Source organism: Arvicanthis niloticus, chromosome 9 (genome assembly GCF_011762505.2).
Source record: "Arvicanthis niloticus isolate mArvNil1 chromosome 9, mArvNil1.pat.X, whole genome shotgun sequence".
NCBI lineage: Eukaryota > Metazoa > Chordata > Mammalia > Rodentia > Muridae > Arvicanthis > Arvicanthis niloticus.
In genome coordinates, this window is record NC_047666.1 from 7,861,553 (window position 1) to 7,880,716 (window position 19,164).

General features: G+C 36.2%; 1 non-coding gene across 1 annotated transcript; it reads left to right on the forward strand.

Moving 5' to 3' along the window:
* The first annotated feature begins 16,606 nt into the window (after positions 1–16,606).
* On the forward strand, positions 16,607–16,713 carry LOC117715899 (U6 spliceosomal RNA). Its single transcript, XR_004607685.1, has one exon. It is a non-coding gene; the product is annotated as a U6 spliceosomal RNA (small nuclear RNA).
* Positions 16,714–19,164: the final 2,451 nt, after the last annotated feature.

Consider the following 19,164-nt stretch of genomic DNA (forward strand, 5'->3'; position numbering starts at 1 on the left):
TTAGATCACATGTTTATTTTCTTGAGTTTCTCCTGCTTCAGCACAAACAATTAAATCATGTGTTGTAGCCACTGTTTAAAATGCTAAAAAAAATCAAGTTTTCAATTTATTACTCATAGCCAGTACATGGCTCATGATTTATAATTGCTTAAAAATTGTTCTTTTTTGAGATATTGCTGATTCTCAAATTTTATAGTTATTTATAAAAATAAAGCTTAATTTAAGAAACACATACTGTTTCTTAACTTTATAAGACATTTAAAAGCTCATTGGATTGCCTGAACCCCAGGACAATGCCAGAGCAAATTTGTATACTAGGCAGATTATAGGCCTTTCAGAAATAATTGGTCATACAATCTTACTCTTTACAGCATCAAAATAGTAATAGCTTGAGACAAAAATTTGGCATTTCTAGAAAGTGTGCAAGTCAAATTGTGAAAACTTATTCTCAGTATCTTCAATTTTTCATAATGTTGTTAAGCCTTGAGCACTTATATGTAATCAATTTTGGCAAATAGATATTACTCATTTTTTAGTTAAAAAATTAAATATGTACATGTGACTTGATGCCTTTTAGGCTTTCTAGATGCAACTACTTTAACAAGAGAAGCAACTAAAATATTAGTTATTGCCTATATTATTTTCCTGCGCTTGGTGTTTCATATCAGACTAAGATAGGTATTGGAACTGGCTATTACAGTTATTTGACTACAGTCAAACATTTGAGATGTTTTGTTGACAATTTAATATTACTGATATCTCCTTATCCTCAAGGACAAGAAATTGTGAAAGAGAGATTATGAAATAATCTTTATTTAAAGATTATGAAATAATCTTTATTTAAAGATTATGAAATAATCTTTAAAATAACATCTTCATAACTCTCTGAGTGTGGGAAAAGCAGCTAATGGTGCTTCTTCCCTGGTTTTACAAAAAACTCTAAAAAAATTGAATTGCCTTTTTTAAACTAGAAAGGGGGAATTATACCCCCCAAGGTCACCAAAAGCATACCTTGCTTTTGTCTTATTTGTTTTAAATTTTCTGCAAACTTATGCTAAAGGTCAATCTGCAGCAGTTCACTACTGGCAACTGGTCACTTCCAGCTCATTTGCCAGGGTCATACATATGGAGAGACCCCTTTGTTGCAGCCCAAGCTGTCAAAAGCCTTAGGGGCTAAGTGTTAGAGCCCACTGCTCCAAGCTGCTCTGGTCCACAGGTCAGGCTTCAGCAAGAGAGAGAGAGTGAGGACAGACTGGAAGAATGGAGACCAGACAGAGTGTGATTCAATCCCATTTATTCTTCAGTCTCTCTTCTGTTCTCTAAGTCCCAAGTCTTGAGTTCTTAGTCCCTAGTTCCTAGTGCCTCCAAGTTTCAAGTTACTTCTTCCTAGTGCTAAGTGCCTAATACCTAATACCTAATGGGTAATAACTAACTCTAAGTTGTACTCTAAGTTGTACACTCTAACCTAATTCCTAGTTCTAAGTTGTACTGTAAGTTGTACTGAACTCTTCTGTCTGCCTCTTGCCTTTTATATGTCTCACTTCTAAACCACGCCTTTAAGTCTTGCCTTTAAGTCATGCCCTTAGGCCTTGTCTCTAAATTTGATCTCTAAGTCATGCCCTTAAGTCACTCACCTTTAATCTCACACACCCAAGGAAAGATCCTGGGTATCTAAAACAAGATGTTATCAGAGTGTGCTCAGCTGTTGTAGGCTAATGTAATCAAATCTCTTGTCAGGGTATATGGCTCAAGATGGCTGCAAGGATGATAGCTGCCTTCTGTCAGCTCCCCACACCCCTTAACTAATACTTGGTGTGGTCCTGATCCTGTTTTAATTTGGGGCTGTGGATCAGTCTACATTTTTTTTTAGAAAAAGAGAATGGAGTCTGATGCCTGCCTGAAAGACTGGTCCGTCAAGTGGACATAGATTTTGAGCCTAATCATTATGATTCTAATGATGAAGATGGCTCAAAATCTTTATCAACTAGCTATTTGACTTGGCAAATAATTTCCACTCTTACTGCAGAGTGTTTTTTACCATTACTTAAAGCCACCCACTATATACCTGGTGGCCATACTTGTGTCTGATCCCTGCTAATTAGCAGTTGGATTAGATACTGGAACATTTCCATTCTCAACCTTATTTTCTACATTGTTTGGACAATCATGTTGCTTTTAACCTGTGAACCTTGTATTTTAAGCAGATTGATTGCTTTCACACAGGATTGCTCTCAGCAAGCTTAGCTATTCATACGGGTGGTTACACATCATTGTGAAGAAACACATCTAGTGCATGCACACAGATCCTTTGGTCTGAATGTGGTCTTGGTATAAAAAGTGTGCCAATGATGGCTGGTTAGTCAAAGATGGGTAAGAGTGTTCTTAAGCTCCTATAAACCTAAGACAGAGGCATATATCAATATGCTATGTATGTTTTCCTCAAAGACAGGTAATGTAGGAGTAATATAGACACCAACCTAAGCCAGGCATGGTCGCACAGCCACTCTAGATCCTAGATGGGATGAAATTTTGTGCCCTGTCCATTTTTTAAATTGGCACTGCCATTTTAAAAAATTAAGGGGTGGGAGAACTGTGCTCTCCCCTCAAGCCTTGAGCAGGCTGGAACAAGATGTCTACCACAATAGACCAAACAACAATAGGACCTAGGAGGCATTGCATTGCTGGCCTTGGCACCATGCAGTCTGCTACAGAAGCTAAGAAGAATGGACCACCTGCTGAGCTTACCTTGACACCTTCTGGCTGCTATCCCCTCACCCAGCCACTGGACTGAAACAAGAAGAGACTCTGGGGGTGGGGCTTCCCCTTTATATGTGAAAGCAAAATATTAAACTTTGGGCCTTGATCAGAACATGTTGTCTTGGCCCCATGGTTTCTACGGTGGTTCATTCCCCTTTCATTCCCAGACTTCCTTTCAGGTGAATCCGGTTATCCATAGCTGCAGGCGGCTACACAAGTGTAAGCACAGGAATCAGAGATACCCACAGTACCTCTTTTAGGAGTCCTACAAAACCCCAGTATAAACAAGCATAACATATACCAAAGACTCTACTGCAGACACTTATTCAGGCATTTTTATTGCTGCTTTAGTCTCTGTGAGCCCCTATAAAGTCCTGCTTAGTTGATTCTTTAGGCCTTGTTCTCTGGTTTTCTTGACACTTTTGTTCTTGCAATCCTCTGTCTCCCTTTTCTGTTGGGTTCCCCAAGTTTCTTTCATGTTTGGCTGTTCATCTTTGCATGTGCTCCTATAATATGCCATAAGAAACCTTGCTAATTATGATAGGCTATGCACATAACTATGTGTATAGTAGAATATCATTAGAAATCATTTCAGTTACACTTTTCTTTTTGAGCAGTAGTCTTTGGTTCTTTCCTATGTCTCTGGGCTTTCCAGCTTCATTTCTGGGTGTTTCAGTCAGTATTAAGTACAGGTTCCTTCCTGTCACATTAGCCTCAAGGGAAACCAGTCATTAGTTGGTCACTAAGTTCTGATCCAACATTGCCTCAGCATATTTTGTAGTCAGCACAGGTTTTAGGTCAGATATTTTTGGATTGTTGGTGTTTCAGCTTTATCATTGAAAACCCTGTTTATAGAAGATTGCTGGTTCAAGCTCCATATACTCCATTACTAGGAGTGTTTGCAAGGGTCGCCCTTATAGGTTCCAGGAAGTTTCCTCTGCATTACATTTCCATAAAACCTCCCAAGGATGGAGGGTGTCCCATCTATTTATTTATAAATTCCATGGCACCATATTTTTACACTTGTATAATACTCTATTGTGTGATTGTGTCACAATTTCTTTATCCTGTCTTCAGTTGATGAACATCTAGGTTGTTTCAAGTTCGTGGCTATTATGTATAATGCCACTATGAGCATAAGTGAGCAAGTGTACTTATTGAACATAGAATGAAACACCCCTTTATATGTCCTCATCAGTAGTATGTATAGCTGAATCTTGATGTAAGTATAGTTTCAGTTATCTGAGACACTACCATACTGATTTCCATAGTGGTTATATATGTTTGCAGTACCACCAGTAATAAAGCAGTAGTTTCCTTATTCTACATTATCACCAGTGTGAGTGGTTCTAGTGTTATTGATCTTAGCTCTTCTGATAAGTATAAGATGGAATCTCAAAATATTTTTGATTTGCATTTCACTTATTGATAAGGATGTTCAACATTTATTTGTTTCTCAGCCATTTAGATTCCTCTTTTGAAAACTCTGTTTAGATCTGAACCCCGTTTTTATTTGGATTATCTGGTTTGTTGATATGTAGTCTTTGGAATTTATGTTTTTTTTAAATATTATTTCTCTATTGGATGTGGAGTTAATGAAAACTTTTCCGCAGTCTTTAGATTGCTGTTCTCTTACTGATAGTTTCTTTTGCCTTATAGAAGTTTTCAGTTTTATGAGGTCTCATTTATTAATTGCTGGTATCATTGCTTATGATATAAGTGTTCTATTTAGGCACTTAACTCCTATGCTGATATATTCAGGCTAAACCCTACTTTCTCTTCTGTCAGGTTCAGTGTGTCTGGATTTATGTTGAGTTCTTCTCCATGTAAACTTGAATTTCATTCTGAGTAGTAAATATAGATGTATTTACATTTTTCTACATACAAATATTGAATTACACAAGCACATTTTTGAATATGCTTTCTATAGTATATTTTTTGGCTACTTTAACAAAATCCAGGGCATTTGAACTTATGTCTGGGTCTGCACCTATTTGTTTAGATCTAAGAATATATTCATTTAATGAAGTCCCATATACTACCTATTCTGTTCATTGCTTTTCTTTACTATTTTCTTTTATTCTATCTATCTATCTATCTATCTATCTATCTATCTATCTATCTATCTATCCATCCATCCATCTATCTATGCATCCATCACCGATTTATTTATTTATTTGTCTGTATATAAGACAGTGTTTCGCTATTTAGCCTAGGCTGTCCTGGAACTCACTCTTTAGGTCAGTCTGGTTTCACTTCAAAGGTCTGCTTTCCTCTGCCTCCTGATTGCTGGTTTCAAAGGTGTGAGCTACCATCACCAGGCACTTTATTTTATGTTTTTATTATTTCATTCTTTGACAATTTACAAATGTATATAATTATTTTTAAAATTCCACTTCCAATTATCATCTTTCTTCTTGCATTGTAATCTTATTCTCAGTCACCCTCTACAACTCTAATGATTTTTAAATCTTGACACAGTGAGTTTATTTTGTTTGCTTCCATGAACATGAGTTAGGGCTTACTTACTGGAACATAGTAGATTTTCAGTGCCTACTGGGCTAAAGAAAATAGCACAGCCTTCATACCAGTAGTTAGCTACTTGTAACTACTACTATCTTGTCAGTAAATAGTGAGGACTCATGAACCTCTGCATATGTTAAAATAGTTTTGTGTCCAATCATGTGCAGGCCTTGCGCAGGTAACCATAGCAGTAATTTCAGGAGGACAATGACTATTTTCAAAATCTACTGTTTAAGAGGACTTTTTGCCATCTTCTTGTCTCTATTTTCTTCTGACATCCTCATGTGAGATTTTTCTGGAGACTTAAGGGGACAGTATACATGTCCCACTGTGGAAAATTTGTTATGATACCCTAGTTACTTTTAGTACTTTAATGAAATGTTAGCACTTACATGAAGTACCACCTACTACAAAAGAGTTTACTGATAAAAAGTTACATCCTCACTAACCTATAGGTATAAATGTAATTATGTACATGATAACTTGACACCATGTCTATTTAGTGACAGAGAAGTTATAAGGTACCCCAGATAGCATATGATTTCCCCAGCTGTGTTCCCTTTACTGAATTTGAAACAACAGACGTTTGTTCTCTCCCTCAGAGTGGGTCACAGAACCAACCACAAATTTCTAGGTTAGCACTATAGTAATGTTTATTATAGGAGTTAGTATCATGCTAAGCAAGTGGTCATTAGTGTAATCTGTGAAGTCCATAGGTGAGCCAGACATTTGATAACTTCTTCCCCCAAAAGAGCTTAGCACACAGTACCTTGCAGAACTGTGAAAGGTAGACATCCATGAAGACACTTTCAGCTGAATTCCACCACCATATTTTCTATGTTCTGCCATCAAAATGTCTTTGGCAATAGGGATTTATAACCTAGTTCCAGTGTGCAAATAATAAAACTGACAATAGCTGGTATTGTCTGTTGGTTTATAGCCTGGCTCCTAAAGATATTTATTATACTTGATACTGGAGTCTTTTCTTAATGTCTTGTGGCCTGGAAGAGAATATTATATACCATCAAATGCTCTCCACCAAATGAGCTTTTAAAACAGAGTGTGTTTCCACTGGAATTTTGTCCTAGACACTGTTTATTACTCGACATACTCTTCTTTACCCTATTCCCTGACTTTTTCCTAGTGAACATATTGGTCCCTATTATTCTCACTGCCTAAACTCACATCACACACATTCTACTATCTCTTTTCCTCCTTATGGTCTCCAACTCAATTGCCTTGTCGTGAGACCTTGCTAATGGCCAGCTTTTATATCCTCCAGATTAATTATTCAAATCTGACAGTTCAAAATTAGGATCCACTTATGAGAGTGAACAGGTGACATTGTCTTTTTGTACTCAGCATAAATTTTCTAGTGCAAGGCATTTTCTTGCACATTTCTTCATTTCAGCTTTCTATGTAGCTGAATATATTTCTACTGTGTGCATATACCATGTTTTTATTATCCATACATCAGCTGACAGAGAGCTATGTTTATTAAATTTCTTAGTTATTGTAAATGTATATTTATATTCATATACACATTTACTCATTTGTTATATTTTTTCTACATATACTTTGACAAATATATGCATATATATATATATATACATTTATTCATTTTATATGTATATGTAAAATACAATGCTGAGATCTATAGTGCTTCTGTATAATGCCTGCATTGGAAAGCAAACTGAAGATATCAATATCAAGCCTTGGTCTCAATAAAGCCCAATATTTGAAAACAACAAGTCAGCACTTATTTTCTTATTCTATAAATCCCCTGTGTTTTTCTGTACAGGAAATGTTTTTGCAGGACAGAAAGGAAACAAACTACCTGAGCAAGTGTGCAAAATGGAAGTAAGACTCTTTTTTCATATAACTTACCTTTCTGTATTCACTTCTGAATTATCCAGATTGTATCTCATGGACAGCATCCCATCCTTATGTGGAATCCTTCAGCCCTAATTACTTTTAAAATGCTCTGCCAAAACACCATATCCAAAGCAACCTATAAAAAATCTTTTATCTGCCATATGATTTTAAATGAATAGATTTAATAGTGGCCAGAAAAAGCATAGCAGCAGAAGATATGAGAGCTCTGAGCTGTAACTACAAGGAAGATGGAGAGAGAGCACAGGGAATGGCCACGGGATTTTGCAACTTCAAAGTTTATCCCCATTATACTACTCCTCCAAACAGGAACACCTCTTAGTCCTTTCCCCAACATGTATCAACTAAAAAAATGGTGAATCAAACATGTGAGTCCATGGGGACCATCTCATTTAAACTATCACACTTGAATACTCATAAAATGAGAAAGAAATATGTATATGAATAAAAGATACCAACCATTTTGAGTATTATATCAGAAAAAATGTAAATTTTATCATTATAGATTACATTGTTTATAATGCCCCAGTAAGTAAAATTTTTATATACCTTTCATATGTTTAAGTTTAGATCTATTTACCAGGGTGCCAAGGAAACACAAAATATAATGAAAGATACTATAAGACAAAGGTGATACAATCTGAGATGACAAGATAAAAAGTTGTCTCTGATAGGTGGATAAGCTACAGAAATAAAAACACTAGGCTTTTAATTTTATTTTATATATTTATTTACATCTGAAATGGCATTTCTCTTCCTGTTACCCAATCACAGAGGGTCTTCCTCATCTCTTTCTCCTCTAAGAGGGTGGGAGTCCCCTAGGTATCCCCACAACCTGGTCTTCAAATCTACCCAGGATTAGTCACATCGTCTCCCACTGAGTGTAGACAAGGCAACTCTGTTGGGGAACAGATACTACAATCAGGCTACAGGTTTAGAGACAGCCTGCATTCCAGTGGCTAGGGGACATACAAGGAGACTTAGCTGCATGTTTGTTACATTATATGCCTGTGGCTTTCTTCCAACCCTTTTATGCTTTTTGGTTGGTGACTCAGTGTCTGAGAGCTCCCAGGGGTCTGGGTCATTTGACTCTGATAGTCTTTCTGTGGGGTTCTATTCCCTTCAGGGCCTTCAGTCCTTTCTTTGCCTCTCCCATAAGAGTCCTCAACCTAAATGCAATGTTTACTTCTGGGTCTCTGCATCTGTTTCAGTTAACTGCTGAATCAGTTGGAATTTGTCTTCTAGCATAAGAAAGAATTAATAGTCTCAGAAATTGGTTCTTGCCCATGGGATGAGGCTCAAATTGGGCTGTTAATTGGTTGATCATTCCAGCAGTCTCTGCTCCATTTTGCCCCTGACATTTTTTTTTTTTAGACAGAACAAATTTTGGGTCAAAAGTTTTGTGGGTAGGTTGGTGTCTTTATCTCTCTACTAGGGATCATTCCTGCCAAGAGGAAAGATCAAGAGGAGGCCTTTTTAAGTTCAGTGTTCCCACTGTTAGTCATTTCTACTAAGGTCATCTACATTGGCTCTTGAGAGTCTTCCCTTCCCAGACTCTGGGACTTCCTTGTGATTCTACCATATGCTCACTGCACCCATGGCAGATTTTTATTCATTCTCTTGGCCCTCTGGGACTCTCTCCTATCTGTTCCTACATCTTGTTAGCCCTCCCTCCCATTCTCATCTACCTTTCCTCTCCCACTCAGTCCCATCAATCTTCCTTTTATGAAATTTGTGTTACCCCTTCTAAGTGAAATTCAATCATCCTTGCTTGGGCTTTTCTTCTTGTTTAGCCTTTTTGGGTTTTTGGGATACATCACAGGTATTTTTTACTTTATAGCTAATATTCACATATCAGTGAGGACATACTATGCATGTCCTTTTGAGTGTGGGTTGCCTCATGCAGAATGATAGCTTCTAGTTCCATCCATTTGCCTCCAAAATTCATGATGTCCTTTTAAAAATAGCTGAATAGCATTCCATTATGAAAATGAATCATATTTTCTGTACACATTCTTTTGTTGAGAAACATCTGATTTGTTTCCAGTTTCTGGATTTTATGAATAAAGCTGCTATGAACATTGTGGGGCACATGTCCTTACGATATGATGGAGACTTTTTTAGCTATATGCCCAGGATCAGTATATTAGGGTCTTCTCATAAAACAATTTCCATTTTTCTGAAGAATCACCGATTGATTTCCAGAGTGCTTGTACAAGTTTGCAATCCCACCAGCAATGGAGGCGTGATCCTTTTTCTTCACATCCTCCCCAGTCAACCATCGGACTGAGCTTGAGAACCCCAATAGAAGAGTTAGTGGAAGGACTGAAGGAGCTGAAGGAGATTGCAACCCCATAGGAAGAACAACAATATTAACTAACCAGACTCTGTAGAGCTCCCAGGGACAAAACCTCTATCCAAAGGGTATACATGGATAGGTCCATGGCTCCAGCTACATATGTAATAGAGGATTACCTTATCTAGCATCAATGCAAGGAGAGTCCCTTCGTTCAGTGGAGGCTTGATGCTCCAAAGTACGGTGATGTTAGAGACGTGAGGCTGGAGTGAGTAGGTGGATGGAGAAGCATTCTTTAGGAGATGAATCCAAGGGGGGGGGGATGGGATATTTGTGGAAGAAAGACCTGGAAAGTGGACAACATTTGAAATGTAAACTAATAAAATAACCAAAAAAGAAAAACAGAAATATAATCCATCTTAGTTTTGGCCCAAGGGAAAGGGCCAATCTTTTGAAAAGATCAACATGATGAAGAATCCTCTTCAGATTCAGCCTGACTCATAATTTTGGCCTCATGACAAATCAATTGATACTATGTATGAGTGACAGGATGTATTCTATAAACACTTCAGAAATACTTAGTCATCATCTGGTTTATTCTCAGTGACAAGACATGAAAATGCAAAACTAGGTTTGCATATTTTAAAAGATAAACATTTTGATATATTGTCCTCTCAAAATCTTTTCCAGTGGGAAGATTCATAGATGGTTATAAAATTTCTAGTTCATATAGTGGAAGATTGAATACCATTTATGCAAAACACTGGAGTTTCTGGTTTTGTATGTCTAATTAACATGGTATCATTGTTGTGTCATGAGGATTGATGCTTTATGTTTAGACAATTAAAGACTCTTTAGCAAATTCTGAAACAGTAAGGTAGTCAACGTTGCTCTGGATTGAAAACAAGAATATGGGATTTTATTCTATTAATATGAATTTAGTAATTCAATGAAACAGATTATGCTCATTGTTCAACACTGCATATGAAAAAGCATCCACATTCTTATCAAATTTCAACACTTTATCACATTACCAGTAGAGGGAGATATATGTTCAGGTAGGGACCAAGGAGGGCTATCCTGTTTCAGTATTTAAAGCAACTTGAAACTCCCATTATTTATATAAGTGCCTGTTTCATGTTGTCTACCTGATGCTTAGAATATTATAATATAGTATATCTCTGTCCTGTCTCATGATAAGCATATACACAGAGAAAAAGGGAAAGTATCCCATGACCACAGCTTGTTGTACTCATGCTCCTCTGTATTTCAGGTCAGACTATTAGAAATGAAGGAAATTCAAATGTTTTTCTTCATTTTGTATCTCTGCATCATATGTTATTGTGACTGTTTAGATCTAAAATTGAGAAAATAATAATAATCTTTCTAATATTCTAAGTGGTGTAGAGATGTATTGCATGTACATAGCAATGCTACAATTTCAGTTTTATATGGTTTCAGCCTCCAGAAATGACATTGTGGTCATCTAGACTTAAAATGGCCTGTGTATGACTCAAGGGAAGAGAGTCACCATCAACTGCCATTCTATGAAGTCAGTGCTATACATATGTACTGCTACCAACAAAAAGCAAGCCAGACTCTTATCAAGTTTGATATTGATCCTATCTCTGAAATGCTCCCAAGGTTCAGTGTTAGCAGCTCACAAACAGGTTTTATCCTCAGGATCAACATTCTGGATTCATAAGACTGTGGAACTTATCACTATTACCAGAGTTATGATTTCCCACTTTTGGTATTACAGATCACAACATAACCCAACCAGGGAAAGCAGAAGTGTGGAGCTGAGCTGTCCATCTGCTTCTGATGCAACATTTTAGTGATTGTGATCATTTCTCAAGTACTACTAGGCTTGAAGATTATGGGCAAATTTAGCTAAGAAAACCCCAGATATTCCCTTTCATTTGAACTGAATTCATTCTACTTCACCTACAAAATCACATATCTGATAATGACACTCTTTATATAATAAGAATTATAAATTTCAGTGAGCCACACCACTAAACAAAGGCATTTAAGCCTGAATTTATTTTCTCAGGTGCAATTGCAACAGTGTTCTAAGTCATATAAAGAAATCTGCTGTAGGCACACAGAGGTCAATGCTAAACATATAATATTTTTAAGCTGAGGAAACTACTTTTATAAGTAAATTTATTTTTGTTTTTATGACTTCCACAAACTCTACAGTGCAGCTTAGAAAGCATTGTTCAAATATTTTGCACAGTGAACACAGTGATTCATTTATGAAGAAAAGTTAGAATATGAAACTATAAACGTCCATGTGGGACCTGAAGTGTCCATCACTCTGTAGACTCAAGTTCAGTTATTATGAGTTCAAATTAGTGGTAAATTAAAGTTGATTTTTACCAAGATTTCATTATGAATGACTGTCAAGATGTACATCATTTAGATTTCTTTTGGAAGCATGGAAGTTTGAGAATCAATGAAACTGTATGTGTTTGCAATGTCCCTGAGCATGCTCAGCCTCTCCCACTATGAGCATCTTTTACAATAGCAGAGCATTTGTAGAGATATGTAAAATCACCATGGTCTGGATGACTATTATTGTCAGTCAAAGAACATGATTTCCTCAGAGCATTGCTGTGCTTTGTTATAATTAAATAGTTTTGTGCCTTTCTAAATACTCTATAGTTTGATTAATAAGACAATGAAGTATTCAGACTGGCTTCTGTATGGAATATGCAATGATGTTTCCTTCATGGATTTTTAGATGTCAATATCTCATTTCTTTTTTTGTGCTTATAATCCATGAGTAGGTATACCAAAAATTGTTTAATCATTAATGTATAAAGAGGGATTAATGTATAAAGAGGGATAATGTATAAAGAGGCTTTACAATTTAAAAAAAAAATCGGAAATAGATACTCCACTATCATTTTTGTATGAAAATAAAGATTTAAACCCTGGAAGTGACTACACAGCTTGTAGGATGACAGTAAGAACATGCTTTGTAATAATATCTCCAGATTGTTCTTCAAGATGGTGTCCCCATTTGCATTTCTGTCAATAGTGAATAGAAATTTAGGTTGTCCCACACATATTGGATTTTTTTGTTTGTCAGTACTCTGTATTTGCAGTACTCCCACAGATATGTAGCAGTTTATTAATCACTTTACTTACATGCCCAGTATCAAAAAAAAGTATGTATTTGATAGTATGTATAGAGTATGTAGAATATACATACTCTATGTATAATCTCTTTGATGAGGTGCATGCTAAAGTCATCATTCCATTTTCAAAATGGATACAATTATAGTATAATTTTAAAAATAAATGCATTAAGCCAAAATAGGCAAAAAGATTGTCTTCGGGTGGCTCTGTAGTACAATGGATAGCACATTGGACTTCTAGTGATGAAAAGATTGTCTTCATTGTTGAAGTGTTCCTTGATTTTAAAGTCAGTCGTTCTTTAATGAAGGTTTTGAAAATGTTCTAGTCTCTTCGCAGTGTTTTCTACAAACCAGTGTTTGTCACATCATTAAAGTCTGTCTTATACATCTTTCATGGCTCATTACTTTTGTGGTATACTAACTTATCTCAAAACCTGGATGTAAATAGTATTCTCCCATATTCCACTTTAAAAGTGTTTTAGTTTCATGTTTACATTCAGCTCTGTGATAATTTTCCTGTAGTTTACACGAGGGTTGATTTAATTGTGCCTATATGTAATAGCTTTTATATAGATACAAACTTGTGCTGACATTTGTTGAAGAGATTGAAATTTGTTCATCATATTTCTGTATACCTGAGGCCCTATTTTTGGTGTCCTCAAAGTGTCCTTTGCATCTCTAAATTTTTGTCAGAATATAATTATGAAAATAATTGGTAACATAGGCAACCTGACTGCATCAGTTGCCACATGTAAATAATACTATTCTACAGGCAACTACACTTAACATTTTTTTTTTATTTATTAACAATGGCAGCATTTTTAAAAAAAAAACCTGGAAGTTACTAGCAACAAAATCAAGCTCATATTATGTAGTTAATGAAGTAGAGAAAAATTACAATGAACAGTGGAATATAATAATTAAATATAAGCAATGCATCAACATTGATACTTTGGGGCATAGTTTCTCCCTTTTACTAGTAAACAAAACAAATTATTAAAATAATAATGCAATAATCAAGTATCTCTTGAGTATAAGGATATACATGCCTCAGTGACTGGGAGAAGGTTGTACTTACAAAACATTGTCATTGCTGCATAAAACCATTTAAGGTCAATGAAACAATTTTTATTTTTCACATGGAAGCTATCAAGTACACGCCCATGTATCTGTTCAAGGTAAAGATGTATGCTCATGTGTAATCTGATAAAAACCTTCATAGTATTTTTTTATTCATATCTACTGAAAGTAACAAAATGAAAAATGTCCATATGCAAAAATAAATGTTACCATTACCAGAAGATCCAGCAATAGAGATACATTACTTATTTATTCAAAGAACATGAGTGAACATTTGTTGTTGTTTGAAACTGGGTTTCTCTGTATAGCCCTGGTTGTCTTGGAACTCACTCTGTAGACCAGGATGGCCTTGAACTCAGAAATCCGCTTGCCTCTGCCTCCCAAGTGCTGGAATTAAAGGCATGCACCACCACTACCCAGCATATGAGTGAGCCTTTAAAGAAACACTTACAGTAGAAATACTAAGTTAATTCACTGAAGGACATGGACTATATGATTTCATTCAAATTAAATTTGAGAAGTGAAAAACACATAAGTAAAAATAGATAACTCTAAACCACCAGAAGTTCAAAGTTTGTTGGATATTTAAGAGTAAGAAAAATGTTTTGAATAATTTCAGAGTTATGAGAATAATGTATATATTTATGTATGAGAATATGGTAATAATTAGATATATGAATTTTTGAATATGTAGTAAGTATGGTAATGCTTTTAGTATATACTTTTTTGAATCAAATTAATCCTTTAAGCATATTCCCTTTATTATAATTGAAAGTATATTTTCTAATACAGAATAAGAGTGCAGTCAACAAGCTAAAGAGAGAGTTGAATGATTTACTTCCATCTTTTATTCTTGCAATACATTAGGAACTATCAACACAAAGTTATGGGACTTCATCTCATCCCTGATGGTGACTAGCTGAATGTCTCAATTACACTCCCCCATTTCTCTGCAATTTAGTCATGTGTAGATAGACAACATTTAAGTAAATTTTAAACTATACAGGAAGACTAATTTGTTGATCCTTATTTATAAATGATTTAAACTTCATCCACAGTCATTTAACCTCCTTTAAACATCACATTTTCTTTTACTACTTTCACTTTTTGAGTTACTTTTCACATTCAAGAAGCCTACATAACTGTCCCCTCTTTGTATACTGTTATACAGATGAGAATATTTGCATTGTGCTCCCTAGGGAGGTCCTTGCCCTGCTGGCCTGAAATAAAAACACAACTGTTCTCCCGCTTTTACTGATCACTCTCCTAATTTCAACTTCTCAAAAATGATGATTCCTGTCCAGTTCCTGTTTCTGGCAATGCTCTGGATTCAGGGTAATAAGGGTAGACGGTGAAGGAGAAGAATGGGGATGGAGGGTGATCTCTGGCTCCCTATGTGTGCTGTTCATTTGTGATGGGACAGGTCACATTCTGCAGGATGTAAGGTTTTGTTACATCCTAATGAGAAATTACAGATGGAACAGTAACTGTGCTAAGATCAATATTGTGACATAGATTGGATGGAGAGGTATAAACTCTGATGTTTAGAAACTTCAAATCACTTGTTTTGTGAAAAAGCATTTGGTATATAATATTGCTAAATCTCAAAATTGCCAGGATCTCACCTGAAAGGTACAACATAAAAGATTTCACAAAGATTGTTCAGGAACTTGCCCATGACTTTATACTATTGTATTATAATTTCAGAAACCAGCGGTGATGTTGTGATGACCCAGACTCCACTGTCTTTGTCGGTTACCATTGGACAACCAGCCTCCATCTCTTGCAAGTCAAGTCAGAATCTCTTATATAGTGATGGAAACACCTATTTGTATTGGATATTACAGAGGCCAAGCCAGTCTCCAAAGACCCTAATCTATCTGGTGTCCAAATTGCATGCTGGGGTCCCTGACAGGTTCAGTGGTAGTGGATCAGAGACAGATTTCACCCTTAAAATCAGCAGAGTGGAGCCTGAGGATTTGGGAATTTATTACTGCTTGCAAACTACCCATGTTCCTCACACAGTGATACACTCTCTAACAAAAACTTCCTTGCCTAGGGCTGCTCAGCTGGCCATGTGCTTCTTGATTGGAGAAGAGCACAGCACCCTATATGTGAGGGAGGGAGGAGCTGGGGAACATGAGTAATTGTTTTCAGCTGAGAGCTCTGGCTAGACTCATCTGGTTGGATGAATGGCTTGTCTAGATCTCAAGTGCCACTAATTTTCCGTCATTCTTGTAATAGCCTTGGTGTTGCCTCTGCATCAGGAGAATTTCATCTCATTAATCTTGCTGAGTTTTGATGATTCTATTTTTCATCAATTCTTTCAGCATCATTTTTATTGCTTTCTTTAAAAGAAGTATGTGTGTTTGTTAAATTCACATTTAGATTTTTAAATGCTTAGATGTCTATCTATATGTTCTTTTATCTTTCTAAGTAGACTTGGGAGCATTATTTTAAATGTCTTTTAAAATAAATGTGTAGATTTTATTTTCTATGGGACATTGTAACCAGAAATCTGGTTAGAGATTTACTTTTACTCCTTTTTCAATGTTTCTTAAGTCTTTATGTTGATCTTGGTGTTTCTGGCATAATTTCTGGGGGCTGGCCCCATGAGTAGGATCCAGAGTAGACATAAGGAACAGGAAAGGGAAGGGATGAGTAAGACACCAAGACTGGGATGCTTTGCAATTCTAACCAACTAATAATCAGAAAATTTTGTTTTTATACAGATTCAAAAATTCATCGTCTCAAGAAATATTAATTATATCATTTTGTGCTGGGCATTCTTTTCTAATATGCTTAACATTCTAGGTTAAACATAGAAAGAAAGATTTTATTATCATTAATTCCATATCTATATTCTTAAAATTCTACAAATCATTTCATTTCAAGGAAGCAAGCAAGTGTGCTTGCTTCAGCAGCACATATACTAAAATTGGAACAATACAGAGAAGATTAGCATGGCTCCTGCGCAAGGACAACATGCAAATTCATGAAGCATTCCATATTTTTAAAATAACAGGAAGCAAAATTCATTTTCCCTTAACATCTCTTAATATCAATGGACTCAATTCTCCTATAAAAAACATAGACTATCAGACTAGATACATAAACATGACCCAGCATTTTGCTGCATACAGGAAATGCACCTCTGTGAAAAAGACAGATACTACCTCAAAGTAAAATGATGGAAAACAATATTCCAAGCAAATGGTTCCAAGAAACAAGCTGGAGTAGCCATTCTAATAACAAATAAAATTGATTTTCAACCAGAAGTAATCAAAAAAGATAAGGAAGTACACTTCACATTCATCAAAGGCAAAATGTACCAAGAGCAACTCTCAATTCTGAACATCTATGCCCCAAATGCAAGAGCAACCACATACATAAAAGAAACTTTACTAAAACCCAAGGTACACATTGCCCCTCACACAATAATAGTGGGGGATTTCAACACTCCACTCTCAGCAATGGACAGATCATGGAAGCAAAAACTAAACCAAGACACAATGAAAATAACAGAAGTTATGAACCAATTGGACTTAACTGATATCTATAGACTATTCCATCCTAAAACAAAAGAATATACCTTTTTCTTAGCACCCCATGGTATCTTCTCCAAAATAGACCATATAATTGGTCACAAAACAGGGCTCAACAGATACAAAAAGATTGAAATAATCCCTTGTACCCTATCAAACCACCATGGACTAAGACTCGTCTTTAATATGTACAAAAACAATGGAAAGCCCACATACACGTGGAAACTGAACAATGTTCTACTCAATGATAACTTGGTCAAGGAAGAAATAAAGAAAGAAACTAAAGACTTCTTTAGAATATAATGAAAATGAGGACACATCATATCAAAACTTGTGGGACTCCATGAAAGCAGTACTAAGAGGAAAACTCATAGCTCTATGTGCCCACAAAAAGAAACTTGAAAGAGCATACACTAACAACTTGACAGCACACCTGAAAGCATTAGAACAAAAAGAAGCTTATATTCCCAAGAGGAGTAGATGGCAGGAAATAATCAAATTCAGGGCTGAAATCAACCAAGTTGAAACAAAAAGAACTATACAAAATATCACCAAAACCAGGAGCTGGTTCTTTGAGAAAATCAACAAGATAGACAAACCCTTAGCCAGACTAACCAAAGGGCACAGAAACAGTACTCAAATTAATAAAATCATAACTGAAAAGACAGACATAACAATAGAAACTGAAGAAATTAAAAAAAAATCATCAGATCCTACTACAAAGTCCTATACTCAACAAAATTGGAAAATCTGAATAAAATAGACAATTTTCTAGACAGATACCAAGTATCAAAATTAAATCAGGAGCAGATAAATCATCTAAACAGATCCATAACCCCTAAAGAAATAGAACCAGTCATTAAAAGTCTCCCCACCAAAAAAAATCCGGGACCAGATGGTTTTAGTGCAGAATTCTATCAGACCTTCCAGAAAGACCTAATACCAATTCTCTTCAAACTATTCCACAGAATAGAAACAGAAGGAACACTACCCAATTCGTTCTATGAAGCTACAATTATGCTCATACCTAAACCTCACAAAGACCTAACAAAGAAAGAGAACTACAGACCAATCTCTCCTATTAATATTGATGCAAAAATACTCAATAAAATTCTCACAAACTGAATCCAAGAACACATCAAAGCAATCATTCATCATGATCAAGCAGGCTTTATCCCAGGAATGCAGGGATGGTTCAATATTCAAAAATCCATCAAAATAATTCACTATATAAACAAATTCAAAGAAAAAAACTACATGATCATCTCACTAGATGCTGAGAAAGCATTTGACAAAAGTCAGAGCTGACCTTGTGACACAGCTCTCTGTACCTAAATCCCACCAGGAGAGTGTTGGCCTCCCAAGACCGCTGACAGATGCTGAGAGTACAGGTAAGAACAATATTACTTCTGCTCAAATACCTGGCCCAAGGGGTACACTCCCAGAGACCTCAAGTACAGGAAATAAGGAACAGACTGGAGCAGAAACAAAATTTCTCCTGTCACATAATAGTCAAAACACCAAATACACACAACAAAGAAAGAATATTAAAAACACTAATTGAAAAAGATCAAGAAACATATGAAGGCAGACCTATCAGAATTACTCCAGACTTTTCAACAGAGACTATTCAAGATATAAGATCCTAGGCAGATGTCATACAGACCCTAGGAGAACACAAATGCCATCCCAGGCTGTGGCAAAGAAATCTCGAGGCGGGAGGGAGTCCGGTCGGTGGGGTCCCAGGGGTCCAGCAGCAGGTCCGGGGTGTGCTTCCCACACCACAGGCGGGGTTCCACCTTCACACCACCCCCACTGGCAGCGGGAGGCTGTGGCTGCAGTTTGAGGTTCCAAAGACCGGGAGTCTGGCGGCAAGACCAGGCGACACTTGGAGTCTGGATTTCCAAAGCTTTTATTGTTC